This window comes from Hibiscus syriacus, unplaced genomic scaffold (assembly GCF_006381635.1).
Source record: "Hibiscus syriacus cultivar Baekdansim isolate YM2019G1 unplaced genomic scaffold, ASM638163v2 tig00109993_pilon, whole genome shotgun sequence".
NCBI lineage: Eukaryota > Viridiplantae > Streptophyta > Magnoliopsida > Malvales > Malvaceae > Hibiscus > Hibiscus syriacus.
The window spans coordinates 11027-33347 of NW_024062553.1; the positions used below are offsets into that span (position 1 = coordinate 11027).

The following is a 22321-nucleotide window of genomic DNA, read 5'->3' on the forward strand; positions in this document are numbered from 1 at the left end:
GTTTAGGAGGTCATTGGAAAGGGAAGTTACGGGCTTGTTGCTTCTGCAATCGAAACCCACACAACCAGTCTTCTTTAATCGATTAAAACAACAGCTGAGTCAAGTTGATGAAAAATTACTCAAATGAAAGTCGAAGCTGAAGCGAGAGAAGCAGAGAGAGCAGCGAGAGAAAAAATATGAAGAACTTCAAAATCAAATTGAAGCTATGAAGCAGATGATGCAACATAATTAAACAAAGAATTCATCATCCTAGGTGTTTTATTAGGTTAATGTTTTGTTTATGTTATTAAAAAATATTGAACTACATTATATTTAACTTGGATGTTTGTAAACTTTGATTTATTTATGTTTTTATGTATTATTACTTAATTCTAATCGTAATTATGTTTAAGATGGTTATTGGATATTGTTACAGGTTAAATTTGGGTAATACAAAATATGAAGAAGATATGTTGAAAATCAGTTTCGATTAGCGGGTTTTAGGGGCAAAACGCCACTAACGGAGTGCATATTTGGCGGCGTTAAATTAGATACAAAAAAAGAGTTAAATTAGATGCGAGATTACTGAATTGGATGATTTTTAATTAGATTAGATAATTATAAGATAATATTTATTTAGAATTATTTTAATCTATTGATAATTTTGTATGCGTAGAAACTTCCAAGGAATGTAACATTATTTTTAATCAGTGAAATTGTTTAATAGATTCTAATTAACTTAAATATTACATTCTTCGAGTTGACTTGGACGTCACAATTTAAAGAAAAAATTGATCCGATCCATTGCAGTCCATCAAACCTTGCAAGAATACAAAGATGTTAGGGTTTCACTATTCCTATTCCATACTACTAATATATATCTAGGCCTGTAAACGAATTTAACGTTTAGTGAATCATTTGTGAATTATTCAGTAGAAAGTTCGTTTATTTATTAAACAAACGAATATGAATAAGATTTTGTGTTCGTTTAATTAAATGAACGAACACGAACAGATGACTCGTTTGTTCATTTACGTTCGTGAACGTTTGATAATATGTTTATTCGTTTATGTTCGTTTACTTTCGTTCGTTTATGTTAATTTATGTTTAGCCCAATCTCTCTAGATCCATTTAAAATATTAAGGCCCAATAAATTTTAATTTAATACCCATTAATATTTTAAAATTCAATTAATTTTAAATACAAATAAAAAAAACCAAAATAATTAAATACAAATTAACTATGAAGTTTCAACTTATACTAATGAATTTTATGTGATTATTGTTATTGTTGTTTATGTTCGTTTATTTCATTTATTGTATTCGTTTATGTTTGTGTTAATTCATTATTTCGGTTAAAGTTAAACGAACGAATATGAACAAACATATATATTACTTCGTGTTAGTTCGGTTAATTTACGGGATACCTCTTTGTAATTTTCCATTCTTTCTCGACTTAGGGCTTCTGCTTGGAGACAACCCCGAGGAGTAGTTGCAGCCGTCGTCGCCATGGTGAAGTTTCTGAAACCCAACAAGGCCTTAATCGTCCTCCAAGGTCGATACACCGGTCGCAAAGCGGTGATCATGAAATCCTTCGACGAAGGCACACGTGACCAATGTTTGGTTGCAGGGATAAAGAAGTATCCCAGCTAGGGTATCCGCCAAGAAAACAGCCAAGAAGTTACGCGTTAAGTGCTTCGTCGAGCTCGTCAATTACCAGCATTTGATGCGCTACACCCTCACGTTGACTTTAAAGAGCGGTTTCCGTCGACGCTCTTCAGACCAAGGACAAGAAAATCGATTCTTCCAAGGAGAGGTTCAAGACTGGGGTGTTTTTTTTTTTACTAAACTTAGGTTTGAGCGTCTTTTGGTACCATGTTATCGTTTTGTGCTTGATGTTCAACCTAGTGCTTCGAACATTTTGCATTTTAAGGACGGATTTGAATCCGTTTCTATGATATGTTTCTGGGTTGTTTTGTTGTACGATGCAATGCTATTTACTCATTTCTCTTGGAAGGTTATGAAAGATTGCTTTAGATTGATGGAAGATGATCTTTGAATTTCAAACATTCTTCAATTTTTTGTATTATCATTGCAGCATTTAGGTATTTGTTGAACCACAAACCATTAGATCCGTTTTGACAAACGACCAAGGGAAGGAATGAATAATCAAAGACTCATAGGGCTTTTCCTAAAATAATACCGACGATCAAAAGCTCCTCCCAGGATGAACTTTGAGGTGCCGCTTCCAACTTTTATCTTGATCTTCCTTTTTGACGGTGGTATAAAAGTTAATGGGTAAACTATTCAAGTCACCGTTTAATTATGAGATTAGTGTCGATATGATCATCATACTTTCAATTCTGACAATATAGTCATATGACAGACAAATCACCTGTACGGTTTATTTTGTAACGTAGTTGGCTATATCGAAATCACTTAAATAATTATATAATTATATTGTCAAAATTTAAAATATGATGGTCATACTGACATTAGTTTCATGGTTAAATGGTCATTTTAAGTAGTTTACCCAAAGTTAATCAATTACCATCCGATGATCTGATTTTTTATTTTTTGAAAAACTGTCTTACCATGATGAAGGTTTGATTGGTCATTACACAACGGGTAGTTCTATAATACGATAGTTTAATTCAAGGCTAATAAACGATAAGAAATGAGTACAATTGAAAATATTATAAGAAAATATAATATTTTCAGTTGGACGCAATATTTTTTCTTATTTTTTATAACATTTTAGATTCAACTAAAAATGTTATAAAAAAGAAATATTTTCGATTGTCAACAGAAAATATTATGAAAAAGGTAACATTTTTTATTGAACCGAAAATGTTAGCAAAAAGTTAGTTTTAGGTTACAATCTAACAAAAAAATATTATAATTTTTATAACATTTTCAATTACACTTATTATATGTAATTCTTTAACCGGCTATTATCCTTAAACTCATACACAACATTAAACACATAACTAGTAGAAATATACCAGTAGGATTTCATATTTGGTCTCGAAGTGGCGCCCAATCCATAAACGACCGACCAACCACCCTTTTATGTTCACAAGTTGTACCTAAACCTTATCTGATAACAAAATCAATTACAAATGTAAATTTACCCAACATAACAACGACATTTCCCATTTTGTTTTCATTTGAATTCATAAGAGTTTTATGGGTCGGATTACCTATTCAAATGAATATCCGAGAAGGTTTTGACCAAGAAATTTACTTGAACAAAACAATAAGCTACACTTAAAAACTCCTGAATTTATCCGACCCGTGAATACTTGTATCGTTTTATTTTTTGTCGGTTTAGTCGCAAACACGACAACAAATGAAATGCAGGTGAAAAACAAGAAACAAAGCATGACAGAAAACAGTTGCTTTATTAAGGCACCAAATATCTTTACAGATATGTCGTATGAACTCTATGCATATCAGAAGAGTCCACAGCTACCACCTTTATTTACTTACCGACTTAATAGAGATAGCTGTCAGTTCACAAGAAGCAGCATTACCTTTCACCATCATCAACTAAGTCTCTTCACTGTTTCTTCTGCTGGTACTTGAGTTCCTTCACCCTCTCCTCCGTCGCCTTCAACGCTCTCCCGTATTTGTTTATTAACTGCAGGTAGTAATGAGTCCAGGATTAGTATTTTTATAGTACAACCCTGCTTAACAACAGCTAGAACTGTTATTTCTATATGTCAACCAAGAGAAAGTCGAATAGCAAGTTTTCAGTTATTATCATTCTTCTGCGGTTTCGGCTCACAGCACCATCGATACTTACTACAATCATGATAAACATGACATGACCAAAAACCCTTCTTGCGATTTGAAACCAAACATTTAATTGGAAAAATTTTCTCTATGGTCGATGAAGCTTGAGAAGGGAAACTAAGAGTGACTAACGGTCATACAAGATAATTTGCTAGGACTTACTTTAAAATTTAAAGATAATTCAGCAGATAGAGCTAACATCCTTAACTTACTTCGTCGACCTCCGGAGGAGTAATTATTAATGGTGGAGACATCATTATGCTGTCGCCTGCAACACGTATAAGCAACCCTTGCTTCTCACATTGTGATCCAAAATATGCACCAATTCCTGTCGAGTAACGATATAAAATCCGTCACTAATTGCCTTTATATAAAATAAAAAAGCAACTCAAATCACCTATCATGCATACAGATGATAGTTTTCTCTCAAGGAGAAATAGGAAGTAGAAATGGAACATACCCCATTCAGAAGGGAACGGATCATTAGGTGACTTGTTGTCTGTAACTCGGTACCATGAATCAAGCCAGTGCCTCTGATCTGCAGAATCAGTGAAGGGTAACCATTTCATGTCTCACGCTTACTGAATATTGACTGCATAAACTGGATATATCAAATGCAGAACGTACCTCTCCAACAATAGGACTGTCGGAAAAGGATTTTAGACCATCTTGAAACCTAGGTGAGATGCTCTCCACTTTCTCAACAATGTTTCTCTCCCTGCAAGGATGTGAAATAGACTTCCCTGAGTATTGCACACAATATGCAAATTAACTCGAGTCAGAAAATGTCCAACGACGTTTTGCAGGTTAATTGATTAAATAAAGAATATTTAGCTGAAAAAGAGAGCCATATAACAGATTTCTTTAAAACGACTGTTAACCATATACAACCTGAAGAAATAAGCTTGGTAACGTTTTCATTATGGCACTATTTGGTTATTACTTCGGTTATTCATGTGCCTTTCAAGATAACATGAAGATTTAACCTATTTTATTTTTATTTACTCCATGGAGTTCTACTCCATGAAATAACAGCTATATAGAAACTTCTGTTAGCTATCTAGACATTTAAAAAATATGTTATTTTTTCTACTTAGTGGCAGGATAGAAACACACTTGTAGAGCTTGAGTGCTTCAATTGCGACTGCACAGGATACAGGGTGTCCAGAGTAGGTGAATCCATGAGAGAAAGTACCTGAAATGAGCGTAAATTAGACCAGGCACTGAGAAAGTGAATAAGAACACGTCATTTAATGAGTAATATTCCATACCAAGTTTGTTGCTTTCAGAATAAATGACTTCTGAAATTTCAGGGCTCACCATGACTCCTGCGATGGGCATATATGCCGAAGAAAGGGCCTGTAGAACACAATACCAGCATATGCCAGAAGATGAGAATTATCTCACAGTTGTAGCCTATTTTATACTCGAATATCATATTACAGCTTCACCTTTGCTACTGAAACAAGATCTGGTTTAATATTGTACTTGTCACACCCAAACATTGTCCCAAGCCTTCCAAATGCACAAATAACCTAAAGCAAGAACACAAGCATGCTTAAAAACAAATAATGGAAATATTTCTAAAAGCATTGATGGCAATATCAATATGGACACAGAGATAATTGAGTACCTCATCTGCGATAAAAAGTATGTTGTATTTCTTCACAACAGCTTGTATCTGCATGATATTTGAAATTCTACATCAGTAAAAACAGCAGAGAATTTTTTAAAGATATCGGAGCAGAAAAAATGAAAAATTGCAGAAAAGTGATAATGCTTTTGCACGCATCAAACTATGTTGTGCTACCATGCCGTTTTGAGTTCCAGTAAATCAGGAAAACCATGTTAAAATGCTCATGGGCTCAGAAAAAAAAACAGTTATTTCAAACTATAATTAGCTAGTAAAAGCTCACCTTCTCGAAATAAGTAGCAGGAGGAAGTATAACACCTCCTGCTCCCATCACAGGCTCAGCGATGAATGCAGCAATCTAAGATAAACAAACTTGCTAGGTCAGCTATAAAACCCCTTCAAGTTGCAAAAGGATTCCCATTTCATGTTTAAAACATATCAGCTGACATTACCGTTTCTGGACCCTCTTTCACGATAAGATTCTCTAAATTGTTGGCTAATCTGGTTGAGTACTCCTCTTCCGTCTCACCTGAGACATGAATAAAGATGCCTGTTATTTCGAACTCTCAAAAGTATATCTCAGAAAAGGCTGGTAAAATTGAAAACCTTCGAGATGATAGCGCCAATAATGAGGGCAGTCGGTGTGCAACACGAATGGAGCTGGAAGGTCAAACTTTTGATGTAAAGCAGGAAGCCTGTAATGGCAATCTAACCATTACAAACTAGATTTCAAGCAACTAAGCATAAACATCTTGACAAAAAAAGTAAAACATTTTGACAAAAAAAAGTAAACTTTACCCAGAAAGACTAGCTGATATCAAAGTTGAACCATGGTATCTAGAGATATTTAGAGAATAGAAGGGAGGTAAGTACTCAAGAAATAGCACAAAGAGAAGCAAAAAAGAACAATATTGATTCAGTAGTTGAATTTTACGATTTTGCTCGAGCAATAAATTTCTTCTTATTTGGTCTTCCAAGTGCATTATTATAATACCAAACGAGCTTCACCTACATATAAATAATGAAGAAAGTCAAACATCAGCAGGGACCAACTTCACCCCCTTTTCAGTTTATACTTATCATCAAGATATGTCCATTACATATATGAATGCTTGAAAAGACAACCTGAGTATCATTTGCTTCAGATCCACTGTTTGTAAAGAAGACCTTTGCCATTTTTCTTGCAGTAAAAGTTTCAAGAAGATCCTTAGCAAGATCCTGTAAGATCAATATTTTCTCTCTTTAAATTTGTTTGTAATAAACAACTCAAAGGCAATATGAACAATATATTATGCAGAACACGACATAACCTAATGAGAGAAATATTCTAAGTGAAAAAATTGCATTGGATGGATGAAACCATGGGATTATGAACTCTGATGAATACCAGTGAAGGTTTTGTCGTACGATTCCAAAACGAATGGTAAAATGGCAATTTATTCAATTGAGCAGTGGCAGCTTCCACAAGTCGAGGCTCGTTTCCTCCTACAAAATTTAGCAAACATAAGGGACTTCATGAAATTCTTCTGCCATAAAATCATAGCGTTTAGGCTCATTTTTTTTCTGTTGATTAAAAATGCATGGGTAAACAAGAAGATGCAGTGGACATTTAGAAAAGGCATAACTCCAATTTAACAATAATCCTAGAATGGGAACACAGTTAAGAAGTTAAAAGCTCTAACTCAGTTTGTGGTGGTGCATTTGCATATGTTTCCACATGCAAGAACAATAAAGAATGACTGATCTAGATACAGCACATTCTAAAAGGGGCAAACAACAAATATTTAACATGCAGGCATAAATGATATACTACATCCCTGAATGGTCATCACAGATTATAGTATAGACCAAGTGCAACAGCAGAGACATCATCAATGGTAGAGAATATTGAATGAGGAAGAGAATGCAAAGAAAACAACAGAGGAAGTACGGATGGCAAAAAAAAACCGAACCCGTCAGGGAAAACCGAATTAAACGGGTCGGGTTCGGGGATGATAAACGGGGACGGGGATGGGGAAAACCAAAATTTTTAAACGGGGACGGGTTTGGTAATCCCCGCCCCGATTAACCGAATACCCGGCCCGATAAATATTAAAAATAATTATTTTATTTATGTATATATAATATTAATAAATTTAATTTAAATTAAAAATATATATATAAAGGAGATTAGGATTTAGGAGTACACATCTAGACCTACTCGTCACTTTCTCTGCGGCTGATCTCAAGTCTTGCTTCGCCGATCTTCACCTTCCCTGCTCCACTGCTGGTGACTTCACTTCGCCAGCCGATCAATTCGGAGCTTGATATTTTGTCTTGGTGGAAAACAAATGGTTTCAAGTATCCAACATTACAAAAAATTGCCCCGAGACATATTAGCAATTCCAATATTCACTGTTGTGTCCGAGTCTGCCTTTAGTACAAGTGGTAGATTGGTGAGTCCTCATCGGAGTCGTCTTCATCCAAAGACGTTGGAAGTGCTAATGTGTGCCCAAAGTTGGTTAAAAAACGAAATAAGAGATAATCAATTGTTTCTTTTACTTATAAGTTTATTTTTTCAATTGTATTGTTGATATGATATGTTATATAAATTAATAAATACAGCAACTTGTTCACAAGAGTCCAAAGCATATTGTTAAAGCATCGAATATGATCGTGATGATGGTGACGAGGTACTAAATTGATATACAAGTTATACGTGATATCATTAACTTTTTTATATAAATTTTGGTGGCTTATAATTTTTTGTGTAATTGTAGCAATCGGGGGTCACAACTGTTTTGATGACAGTGGTGGTGTCGTTGACGTGACTTGGAAGTTGGAACTTTGGAAGAATGATTTCGTTTATGAAAGTTGAAACATTATATTATTAGTCGTTGTCATTATATTTGTCTATTTGAATTGTTTTGTTTTTATATTTTGGAAGCATTTGGTGGTGTTTGGCGTTTCAAGTAAGTTTAGATCCGATAATGACATTATTTTTTAAATAACTCGTGTCATCGTGTGAAATTTAAACGGTAACGGGGATCCCCGTAGTGAAAAATAACCATCTAAGGTAAACGGTTATTTAAACAGATAATTTTCACCGCGGTTATTCCTGTTGTGAAAATTACCCGTTTAAATAACCGTTTATGCTAAACAGGGATACTCGTTTCCCCGCGGTTTTCCTCGATTACCCGATGGGGATCTCCGTTTAAATCCCTGCGGTTTTTTAAGCGGGGACGGGTACGAGTTTTTTAAACGGGGACTAATCCCCTGCCCGAAACCGCCCCGTTGCCATCCCTAAGAGGAAGAGAGCCGAGAGATATTTTTAAAATAACAAGACAACATCAATACCTAATGCCGTACACCATAAACCAGCAAGAGCATCCAGATACCTTTTCCCATTGGCATCATAAGCATAGCATCCCTGTGCAAGATTAGTTTTACATTGATATCACAGCAGGAATGAAGAGTAGCTTTAGAAGAAAAGATGAAAGAGCATTTCTTGAGGTGAGTTCATTCACCTAAGCAATTTTGATTAAGTAAAAGAAAAAATATATATCTTAGACTCGTACCTCAGTCCTTTCAATAACCAGGGGATTTCACGTCAGTGGTCTGCCACCCTGCTGTAAATGGAGCGAGCATATCATGCCCCTTAAACCTGATATAAAGGAGATACATTAATACATACCCCATATGCATCAATATAGAATGCACCTTCAAATATAAATTGTCAGACATTAAATGAATTTATTTAAAAGAATAATAATCAATTTAAATCTCCAGATTTCATTTCTATATGCATAAACAAAGGTATCCACAATATGAGTAACAACACAGACAAGGGATGTACACTACTATATGAGATAAGACGAACATGAACAAAAGTTTGAATACTGAGTTATTGATACCTAAAATATACATACCCTTTACCATCCTTAAAATCTGAATCTTCTTTCTGCAAAGATGGCTCAGTACTATAAAATCTTGCCAGCAATGGACCCTTAAGTGGGTGGTCCATAGAACTTCTGTATGCAGCAGCATTTTTTATGTAGGAACCAAACTGTAAATGGCAAGGGGAAATAAAATTAATACAATGTTTGAGAATCAATGCAAAAAACTAAAGGAAGACGAAAAATCAAGTGGCTGTTGCTCCACTAAATTTGATATATGATATCTTAAATGAACCAAATCAAACACAGCTGCTTAAACCCAGTTCCTTCAGGGAGAAAAACATTCCCTTTTACCACTGACGCCACTCAATGACTTAGTAATGTGATCATTCAGATGTCACGGAAAGGGGTTTCATATTAATGGATTATAAACAAGACATGGCTATGCTAGCCAGAAATAAATCTTGCGCAGGTCAGTATTTTCTCAGAAACCAAGCAGAACCTGAAATTACAGCCAACGAAGTTGAATCTTGAAAATGAGGTAGTAGATTTAGTACGACAAAACATTTTTCAGTACTGAAGAATCCAGTCCATAATTTCCTGAGCATCTCCGATCATATTCCCTTTTAACATTTTTACGAAAATAGATACTCAAAAGTAGATCCAGGAAAAACAAGAAAGTTAATTTAATTTTAAATTCAAAATGCTTAAACGATGATATCCATTAACTCTTATCTGCAAAAAAAGTATACATAAAGCCGGAAACAGTGCAAAAAGTCCAACAAATCATGACAACAACAGTAAGAGAGAAAACACTAATAATTAAGCTTCTTCCTTCTACTAACACTTCTCAGTCAAAAAGAAAATCAAACATGATGATCTACAAGTCTTTGTTTACATCAGAAGAAGCGGAAAAAAGGGTTATCTTGTCATCATCCGATCATGGAAGAGAAAACATGAAAGATGGCTTCTTTAAAACAAAAGGTCGATCGAAGGGTAGACCAAAAAGAAAAAGAAAGCATCTGGCTATTGCAAAATTAGAACCTGGGTTTTGAGAGCTGATCGAAGGAGGCTGTTGGGCACCATTTTTATTTTCCTCTTTTATTATCTAAAACAAAGACAAAAGCATGCAGAGAAGCACAAGGCCAAATGAGAGCCGGAGAGGAGAGAGTGATGCGAGAAATGAAACTTTAATTTAGTGTCTGATTTTTCTTACATGAACCAATAAATAGATGCGGACAAATTTGAATGTAGGCTCCACCGTCAGCACCCTGTCATATTAAGATTAAGATTTTTTTTGTTTTTCTCTCTCCTCTTGTTAATTAAGATTCAAAATAATCCGAGTTAGACTAAGGTGGTGTTTTGTTCGTTGAAATGTTTATGAGAAAATTAAAATTTGTGAAAGAAATAGAATTTGTAGGAATTGAAATCTAAATTTGAAATATGTTTAGTTGACAGAAAATTGAATTGGAATCAAATTCTATATTTTGTTTTTTAGTAATATAAAATGACAAAATTACCCTTCTTATTTTTTTTTGCTTAATTTTAATTTGTTTTATTATAATTTACATGTACCAATATATTATAAAAAATTAAAAAATATTAAATTTTCATTTTATTGATTGATTATTTATTTCAATAAATTATAAAAATTATATTAATAAACATTATAAGTTAAAATCATCTCAATTAGGGATGGCCATAGGTCGAGTTTTTAGTCCACCCGACCCAACCTGAGAGCAATGGAACCTCCACCTGAAACCCGACCTGACCAAAATAAAGTTTCATCCGACCCGACCTGAATATATGAATTAGAAACCCGACCCGAAATAATAATAAAATATTTTTATTCAATAAAAACAGTGACTTAATTGAAAAAAATTATATATAGAGGGGTATTATTGTAATTATTCCTAAATATATAATGTAAAATTATATTTTTTTGGGTCGGGTATTTTTCACCATAAACCCGAACCGACTGAAATATCACACTTAAAAAACCCCGACCCGACCTGAATATCACACTTAAAAAAACCCCGACTCGAATATCACACTTAAAAAACCCGACCCGACCCGAATTCAAACTTAAAAAAACCCGTCCGACCCGAACCTGAAATTTTAAAAAAAAAATCCGACCTGAATACCAAAAGATTGATGAGGGTAGTATGGTCAAATTCCATATTCCCTCCTCCAAAGGATTTCAATTCCATCATGTTATAGATGAAATTTACTTTCACTCCCTTAATGTAATTGGATTCCAATTTCCCATTTGAAAATTTGAACCAAACATGAAAAAATAGTAGAATTGGATTTCTATTCCCCCTAATTCCATGAGATTCCAACGAACCAAACGCCACCTAAGAGTTGAAATTGCATAAGAATTTTGATTTCAACTTGATTATTTGAATTAATTTATTTGTTTTAAAATTTAATGTAGATTCTAATATGCTGATTTAAAATTAATTTAATTAAAGTCGAATCAATTTTATTTGAATTAATATATGCTCGAATTAAAGTAATTTAACTCGAAAAAACTCAAATTGAAAATAATTCCAATCAACAAATCAAACTTAAAATAATTACAAAAGAAAATAATTACAAAAGAAAATAATTCGGATTTAGTTTATCCAAATTTGATATAAACAGAACTTTGACATAATGAATAACAAAAATATTGATATTTGATAAATAAGTGTTTAAATTATATATTTTTATTTAAGTGTAACAGTTTATTTTATAATCATTAAAATTATAATTTTCTTTTTCGGAGAAGAACATATTTTTACCAATTTTTAATAAAAAATAATTTTTAAAATTTTTTAATATAAAAATAATAAGGTAAAGACACAAATGATTCTCTGACTATAGATACTATTTGATTGAGTTATTTGACTATTAAAAGTTATAAAATGATATCCGATTATATAGAGTTGCTTTGTTGAGTCCCTCGACTATTAAAAGTTACAAAATGGTCACTTGACTATTCATTATATTTCAAACTCGTCATTTTTCATTAAAATTTTAACAATAGTCTGAGTTGTACGCTAGCTTGTTGAGTGAGATATGATAAAATACAATCTTATAATCTCAAATAATTATCATATCTCAGTCAACATGTTAACATTAAGCTCAGAAGATTGTTAATTTTTTTATAAAAAGGACGAGTTTAAAACATAATGAATAGTCGAGTGACTATTTTATAACTTTTAATAGTTAAGAAACTCAATAAAACAGTATCTTATAATCTTAGAACCATTTCTATACTTTACCCAAAATAGTAAGATAATTTCAAATAGAACCATATGTCATGCATTCATTTACAAAACTATTTTTTAACAGACGTGACCAGGAAATTGGGACGTGATAAAACGTTTAAAAGCAGCGACCACGATTAGTCTCAGGATAAAGTATTTAAATAGTCCCCAAACTTTTAGGATGCTTATATTTTAGTCACCTAATTTTTGAAACTTATAATACAATCATCGAACTTTTAATTTGTTTTCATTTCCGTCCCTATCGTTACCTCTGTTCGTTTTTTTGTTGATGTGGCAGTTAACCTCCCGTCAACTCCTTCTTCTTCTCCTCCTCCTCCTCCTCCTGAAAACCTTATCCTCCAAAAAATCAGAAACCTAAAAGTCAAGACATTCAAAATTTTGAAAATCAATTTAAAACATTCAAATATTTATATACCATGTTATACGATCAAATTAACTCAAACAGTTATTTTTTTCTAAACACTTACGGTAATTACACCATACAATCAAAAGTAGAGGGTTTCAGTGATTCGGCTTCGACTCTTGATCATTCATACATACTATGCTCCTTGGAATAAACCCGAATGATCTTTGACGCCAGACAGAATAGTGATTATCCTGTAGGCTAGCTCCGACAGACGATTCACAAGAGAAAATTCGCCCAAAAACTAGAGAAAAAAAGTCTCTAGGGTTTAATAAAATATTATAAAATCAAAAACATCCAAAAAGCAGTCCACAAGCCGGGCTGTTATAGCAAAAAAATCGTCTTTATTCGAATTTTGCCAAAAATAGCAAAATCCCGAAAATCACTCTAAATTGAAATTCGAAATAAAATAAGCAATCTCCCAAAAATCCGGTCTAGATCGGATTTAAATTGACTTCCTAATTAACAAACGAAATATTACCATAAATAGTAAAAAAAGTAAATCTAGTGATTCGGAGGGAAAACGGCAGAATTTGAGGTTGAAAAAAAGGCCATATGGAGCGTAGCTCAATGTGGAGAGCGTGCGCGTTGAAAAGAGCTTTCCGGATTGGGGTCTTATGCGCGATTCTGACACCTGTAGCCAAAGTTATGGCCAAAAGACTGAAACATACTCAAAACGACCCCAATAAGGAACATGTCACAATCAATTCCCGCCTTTGCGCTGATCTGCCAACTCATGGTATCTCAGCGCCATCAACGTGCAATCTGATAGCTCAGCATCATCTGTCTCGGATCCCCCTGCATCAGTCACCCCGGGTTGGAAAGAACTCGTCCTCGAGTTCAGAGTAGTGTCATCAGGATCCACAAAACAATGACTCAGGTGCTTCACATTAAAGACATCAGAAGTCTTCAAGTGACTGGGAAGTCGCAACCTGTAAGCATTATCATTGATCTTCTGCACGACCTCACAAGGTCCAATCTTCCGATCCTTAAGCTTATTATACTCACCAACAGGAAAACGATCACGAGTTAATACAGCCCAAACAAAATCACCAACATCAAAAAGTACCTGACGACGATGATTGTCGACCCGAGTCTTGTACTTGGTATTGCTCTCATGAATGGTCTGTTTCACCTGCTCATGGATACCCGAAGATACTTTGCCATCTCATCTGCTTTAGGACTGAAACGTCCTATACGTGGAATAGGGGCTAAGTCCAACCCCGGATGGGTTCTGACCATAGACAATCTCAAATGGGCTTAAACCTGTGGTTCTGTTTTTTGATCTGTTGTAGGAAAATTCTGCCTGAGGCAATGCCAAATCCCACTGCTTCGGCTTCGTTCTTGCTAAACACCTTAAAAGGTTTCCCAAACTTCGGTTCACCACCTCAGTCTGGCCATCCGTCTGGGGGTGGTAGGCGCTACTGAAATTCAACTGCGTTCCCAGTTTCCCCCACAGGCTCTTCCAGAAATGACTGATGAACTTAGTATCACGATCTGAAGTGATGGATCGAGGAACACCATGTAAACGTACAATCTCCTTGAAATAGAGATGGGCAATCCGGTCAGCATCCATAGTCTTTCTGCAAGCTACAAAATGAGCCATCTTAGAAAACCTGTCAACCACAACAAAGATAGAATCAGAGGCCCTTTGGGTGCGGGGTAAGCCTAGTACAAAATCCATGCTGACATCAAACCAAGGAGCTTCAGGAACAGGTAAGGGAGTGTACAATCCCGTATTGGTGAGAACTCCCTTAGACCGCTGGCACACATAACAACGGTCCACATAATGGGCCACATCACTAGTCAACTTGGGCCAATAAAATTCAGAAGAGATAAGGGCCAATGTCTTATCTCGGCCAAAGTGTCCCTCATTATGGAGTTCACTTATAATTTGCTGCCTCAATGAACAATCTGGAATGCACAATTGTAATCCACGAAACAGATACCCATTATGCAAAACAAAATCATGACGGTGACCCTCAGTTACCTCCTGAAATATCCTTCCAAAGGAAGGATCAGCTGCATACATATCTGTGAACGTCTCAAATCCTGCAACTTTAGTACTCATGGTGGTGAGAAGTAAGGTACGACGGCTCAGGGCATCTGCGACGCGGTTCAAACTCCCTGCTTGGTGCCTCAGCGTAAAAGTGAATTCTTGCAAGTATGCTACCCACTTGGCATGACGTCTACTCAGCTTGTGTTGGCCATTGATGTACTTCAAGGCCTCATGATCGGTAAACAGAATAAACTCCTTCTGTACTAGGTAGTGACGCCAATGCTTCAGGGACTGAACTATGGCATAGAACTCCAGATCATAAGTGGAATAATTTTTCTTTGATCCCGATAGCTTCTCACTGAAAAAAGCAACCGGACGACCTGCCTGACTCAGAACACCACCAATGCCAACGCCAGATGCATCACAATTTACCTCGAACACTTTGTCAAAATCTGGAAGTGTCAAAACTGGAGCCTTGGTCATCTTCTGCTTGACCAGTTGAAAACTGGCCTCTGCCTCCTCAGACCACTGGAAATCACGCCCCTTGAGGTACTCTGTGATAGGGGCGATCAGAGTACTGAAATTTCTAATGAATCGACGGTAAAAAGACGCCAAGCCATGGAAACTTCGGATGTCATGTAAGGTTCTTGGTCTGGGCCACTCCAAGACTGCATCTATCTTTGACTGATCTGCATGAACACCATCAGTAGACACAACAAAACCAAGAAAAGTCACAGAAGTAGTGAAGAAAGAACACTTCTTTTGATTGACAAACAAGCACTCCGTTTTCAGCATCTCAAAAACAGCACGGAGGTGATCGAAGTGTGAAGTCCATGTCGGACTATAAACGAGGATATCATCGAAGTAAACTACAACAAATTTCCCCATAAAAGGCCGCAAGACCTGATGCATAAATCTCATGAATGTACTGGGCGCATTGGATAACCCAAAAGGCATGACCATCCACTCATACAACCCTTGTGGCGTTTTAAATGCCGTCTTCCACTCATCTCCAGGCCTTATTCTGATTTGGTGGTAACCGCTCTTAAGGTCAATTTTTGAGAAGATCTTAGAACCAGATAGCTGATCCAACATATCATCTAGACGGGGAATTGAAAACCGGTACTTCACTGTAATTCTGTTGATCGCTCGGCTGTCAACACATACGCCAAGAACCATCTTTCTTTGGCACTAATAGAGCAGGGACTGCACATGGGCTCATACTCTCTCGGATATAGCCCCTCTCCAACAACTCTTCCACCTGTGGCTGCAACTCTTCGGCCTCCTTGGGATTGAGGCGATATGCTGGTCGATTTGGCAAACTTGACCCAGGAACAAGGTTAATTTGATGCTGAATATCCCTCATAGGTGGTAGTCCAGGAGGAAGATCCTCTGGCATCAAGTTAGAGAATTCTGCTAGCAGCCGCTGCACCTCTACTGGTAAATCTGTATCCACGTCTACTGCATTGTTCTCGCAAGGTAGCAAGGCATAGACCACGCCGCCATGCTCAATCTCATCTAAAACCTGGACATAGAAAGCAGATTAGTATTATGGGTTACTGGGGTAGGAGTAAGTCCTTCCCGCCGGGGTGCCAACACAATCTTTTTTCCCTTGATGCTAAGGGAATATGTATTCTTCCGTCCATCATGAATGACACTGCGATCATACTGCCAAGGTCGACCCAACAATATATGACACGCATCCATAGACACAACATCACACCAGGCATTATCAAAATATTTTCTACCAATTGAAAAAGACACGAGGCATCGCCTATCAACTGTTACCTCACTGTCTTTATTTAGCCATGACAACTTGTATGGCTTAGGATGACGGTCCGTCTTCAACTGCAATTTCTGGACAACCTCCTCGGACACTACATTCTCACAACTGCCGCTGTCAATGATCATTTTGCAGACTTTATCTGCAACTGTGCAAGTCGTGTGGAAAATATTGGTTCTCAACCAATCGTCCCCTGAATCGCCCTTGGGGGTAAGTAGACTCTTGCGAACGACCAGAGTCTCATGACCATCTCCATACAACACATCATCAGTCTCATCATCGTCATACACGGGTTCGCCAATCTCCTCAGTCTCGTCTTCCACGTTTTCCTCAATCAACAAATTTTGCCCTTTTGACTAGCAGGCTTCCTGCAATCAGTCGCCCTATGCCCTTGTTCACCACAACGAAAACATCTAATAGTAGGGTTAGAATTACCCTGCGGTGGCTGCTGAGCAGGACGGGACTCTTGAGGGCGAACTGGTCGACTGTTGTGATCGCTCCTGATCACTGGTCTCCTGTTTTGCTGTTTTTCAACAGCAAGTGCACGCTGGTATGCTTCCGAAACACTCCACAATGAATGAAGGCTGAGGACATCTTGCAAGGGCTGGCGTAAACCCCCCAAATACGCGCCACCATTTGCTCCTCCGTCTCAGATAAATCGTTATGGGCGACCAATTGGTAAAACTCCTCCGTGTAATCATCGACTGATCGTGCGCCCTGCCTCAACGCATGAAGTCGCTGAAATAAGGTTTGCGTGTAACCGAAGGAAGGAAGTGGCCCTTCATCTCTTCTTCATCTTCTCCCAATCAATGATCTTGGCTTGCCCTGTATTTCTCGTGAACGTCGCAACTGTTCCCACCACGCAGATGCTCTGCCCTTGAGTTTGATGGCGATCAGTTTCACTTTCACACGATCGGGACTTCCTTATATTCAAAAAATACGCTCTACTTATTAATCCAATCCACAAATCCCTCGGCCTGTAACGTACCAGAAAACTCAGGGAGATCGACCCGAAAACTAGTCTCCATGACGCTCTTCCCGACCACGGTGTTCCCGGAATAGCGCGATTGTGATATGGGTTTTTGAAAGCGGAATTGGTATCGTGATCAGAGGCCTCACGATCCTCGAAATCCTGTGCCGCCAGGCGCTGGGTTAATTCTGCGACTTGCCTCTGTAAATCCACAATCATCACATCTTGAACGTTGCGATCACGGCGTTGGGCTTCCTCATTCGGAACCTGCTCACGACGACCACGACCTCCAGCCATTGAAACTGGTAAAATTTTCCAAGAAGATGTTGAAGCTCTGATACCAACTGACGCCAGACAGAATAGTGATTATCCTGCAAGCGCTCCAACAATGATTCACAAGAGAAAATTCGTCCAAAAAACCAGAGAAAAAAGTCTCTAGGGTTAAATAAAATATTATAAATTCAAAACCACCAAAATCAGTCCACAAGCCGGACTGTTATAGCCAAAAATCGTCTTTATTCGAATTTTACCAAAAATAACAAAATCCCGAAAATCACTCTAAATTGAAATTTGAAATAAAATAAGCAATCTCCAAAAAATCCGGCCTAAATCGGATTTAAATTGACTTCCTAATTGACAATCGAAATATTACCATAAATAGTAAAAAATATATAATTCTAGTGATTCGGAGGGGAAAACGGCAGAATTTGAGGTTGAAAAAAAGGCCACATGGTAGCTCAATATGGAGAGCGTACGCGTCGAAAAGAGCTTTCCTGATTGGGGTCTTATGCGCGATTCTGACACCTGTAGCCAAAGTTATGGCCAAAAGACTGAAACATACTCAAAACGACCCCAATGAGGAACATGTCACAATCAATTCCCGCCTTTGCGCTGATCTGCGAATTCATGGTATCTCAGCGCCATCAATGTGCAATCTGACAGCTCAGCATCATCTGACTCAGATCCCCCTGCATCAGTCACCCCGGGTTGGAAAGAACTCATCCTTGAGTTCAGAGTAGTGTCATCAGAATCCACAAAACAATGACTCAGGTGTTCACATTAAAGACATCAAAGTTTCAAGTGGCTGGGAAGTCGCAACCTGTAAGCATTATCATTTATCTTCTGCACGACCTCACAAGGTCCAATCTTCCGATCCTTAAGCTTATTATACTCACCAACAGGAAAACGATCACGAGTTAATACAGCCCAAACAAAATCACCAACATCAAAAAGTACCTGACGACGATGATTGTCGACCCGAGTCTTGTACTTGGATTACTCTCATGAATGGTATGTTTCACCTACTCATGGATACCCCGAAGATACTTTTCCATCTCATCTGCTTTAGGACTGAAATGACATATACGTGGAATAGGGGCTAAGTCTAGCACCCCAGATGGGTTCTGACCATAGACAATCTCAAATGGGCTTAAACCTGTGGTTCTGTTTTTTGATCTGTTGTAGGCAAATTCTGCCTGAGGCAATGCCAAATCCCACTGCTTCGGCTTCGTTCATGCCAAACACCTCAAGAGGTTTCCCAAACTTCAGTTCACCACCTCGGTCTGGCCATCCGTCTGGGGGTGGTAGGCGCTACTGAAATTCAACTGTGTTCCTAGTTTCCCCCACAGGCTCTTCCAGAAAAGAATGATGAACTTAGTATCACGATCTGAAGTGATGGATCGTGGAATACCATGTAAACGCACAATCTTCTTGAAATAGAGATGGGCAATCCGGTCAGCATCCATAGTCTTTCTGCAAGCTACAAAATAAGCCATCTTGGAAAACCTATCAACCACAACAAAGATAGAATCCGAGGAACTTTGGGTGCGGGGTAAGCATAGTACAAAATCCATGCTGACATCGAACCAAGGAGCTTCAGGAACAGGTAAGGGAGTGTACAAGCCCGCATTGGTGAGAACTCCCTTAGATCGCTGGCACACATAACAACGGTCCACATAATGGTCATATCACTAGTCAATTTGGGCCAATAAAAGTCAGAAGAGATAAGGGCCAATGTCTCATCTCGGCCAAAGTGTCCCTCATTATGGAGTTCACTTATAATTTACTGCCTCAATGAACAATCTGGAATGCACAACTGTAATCCACGAAACAGATACCCATTATGCAAAACAAAATCATGACGGTGACCCTCAGTTACCTCTTGAAATATCATTCCAAAGGAAGGATCATTTGCATACATATATGTGAACGTCTCAAAGCCTGTAACTTTTGTACTCATGGTGGTGAGAAGTAAGGTACGCGGCTCAGGGCATCTGCGACGCGGTTCAAACTCCCTGCTTGGTGCCTCAGTGTAAAAGTGAATTCTTGCAAGTATGCCACCCACTTGGCATTACGTCTACTCAGCTTGTGTTGTCCATTGATGTACTTCAAGGCTTCATGATCGGTAAACATAATAAACTCCTTCTGTACTAGGTAGTGACGCCAATGCTTCAGGGACTGAACTATGGCATAGAACTCCAGATCATAAGTGGAATAATTTTTCTTTGATCCCGATAGGTTTTCACTAAAAAAAGCAACTGGACGACCTGCCTGACTCTGAACACCACCAATGCCAACGCCAGATGCATCACAATTTACCTCAAACACTTTGTCAAAATCTGGAAGTGCCAAAACTGGAGCCTCGGTCATCTTCTGCTTGACCAGTTGAAAACTGGCCTCTGCCTCCTCGGACCACTGGAAATCACTCCCCTTGAGGCACTCTGTGATAGGGGCGATCAGAGTACTGAAATTTCTAATGAATCGGCGGTAAAAAGACGCCAAGCCATGGAAACTTCGGATGTCATATAAGGTCTTTGGTATGGGCCACTCCAAGACTACATCTACCTTTGACTGATCTGTATAAACACCATCAGTAGACACAACAAAACCAAGAAAAGTCACAGAAGTAGTGAAGAAAGAACACTTCTTTTGATTGACATACAAGCACTCCGTTTTCAGTATCTCAAAAACAGCACGGAGGTGATCGAAGTGCGAAGTCCATGTCGGACTATAAACGAGAATATCATCGAAGTAAACTACAACAAATTTCCCCATAAAAGGCCATAAGACCTGATGCATAAATCTCATGAACGTACTGGGCGCATTGGATAGTCCGAAAGGCATGACCATCTACTCATACAACCCTTGTGGCGTTTTAAACGTCGTCTTCCACTCATCTCCAGGTCTTATTCTGATTTGGTGGTAACCGCTCTTAAGGTCAATTTTTGAGAAGACCTTAGAACCAGATAGTTGATCCAACATATCATCTAGACGGGGAATTGGAAACCGGTACTTAACTGAAATTCTGTTGATAGCTCGGCTGTCAACACACATACGCCAAGAACCATCTTTCTTTGGCACTAGCAGAGCAGGGACTGCACATGGGCTCATACTCTCTCGGATATAACCCCTCTCCAACAACTCTTCCACCTGTCGCTGCAACTCTTCAGCCTCCTTGGGACTGAGGCGATATGCTGGTCGATTTGGAAAACTTGACCCAGGAACATGGTCAATTTGATGTTGAATATCCCTCATAGGTGGTAGCTTAGGAGTAAGATCCTCTGGCATCAAGTTAGAGAATTCTGCTAGCAGCCGCTGCACTTCTACTGGTAAATCTGCATCCACGTCTACTGCATTGTTCTCGCAAGGAAGTAAGGCATAGACCACGTCGCCATGCTCAATCTCATCTAAAAACATGGACATAGAAAGCAGAGTAGTATTATGGGTTACTGGGTAGGAGTGAGTCATTCCCGCCGGGGTGCCAACACAATCTTTTTTCCCTTGATGCTAAGGGAATATGTATTCTTCCGTCCATCATGAATGACACTGCGATCATACTGCCAGGGTCGACCCAACAATATATGACACGTATCCATTGACACACCATCACACCAGGCATTATCAAAATATTTTGTACCAATTGAAAAAGACACGAGGTATCGCCTATCAACTGTTACCTCACTGCCTTTATTTAGCAATGATAGCTTGTATGGCTTAGGATGGCGGTCCGTCTTCAACTGCAATTTCTGGACAACCTCCTCGGACACTACATTCTCACAACTGCCGCTATCAATGATCATTTTGCAGACTTTATCTGCAACTGTGCAGGTCGTGTGGAAAATATTGGTTCTCAACCAATCGTCCCCTGAATCGCCCTTGGGAGTAAGTAAACTCTTGCGAACGAACAGAGTCTCATGACCATCCCATACAGCACATCATCAGTCTCATCATCGTCATACACGGGTTCGCCAATCTCCTCAGTCTCGTCTTCCGCGTTTTTCTCAATCAATAAATTTTTGCCCTTTTGACTAGCATGCTTCCTGCAATCAGTCGCCCTATGCCCTTGTTCACCACAACTAAAACATCAAATAGTAGGGTTAGAATTACCCTGCGGTGGCTGTTGAGCAGGACAGGAATCCTGAGGACGAACTGATCGACTATTATGATCGTTCCTGATCACTGGTCTCCTGTTTTGCTATTTTTCAATAGCAAGTGCACGCTGGTAAGCTTCCGAAACACTCCACAGTGAATGAAGGCTGAGAACATCTTGTAAGGGCTGGCGTAAACCCCTCAAATACCGCGCCACCATTTGCTCATCCATCTCAGAT

The 22321-nt window shown here is 38.0% G+C and overlaps 2 pseudogenes; one reads left to right on the forward strand and one right to left on the reverse strand.

The window, feature by feature from the left end:
- Positions 1-1407: 1407 nt before the first annotated feature.
- On the forward strand, positions 1408-2037 carry LOC120212108 (annotated as a pseudogene).
- Positions 2038-3363: 1326 nt separating this feature from the next.
- LOC120212107 lies at positions 3364-10380 on the reverse strand (annotated as a pseudogene).
- Between the last annotated feature and the right edge of the window lie 11941 nt (positions 10381-22321).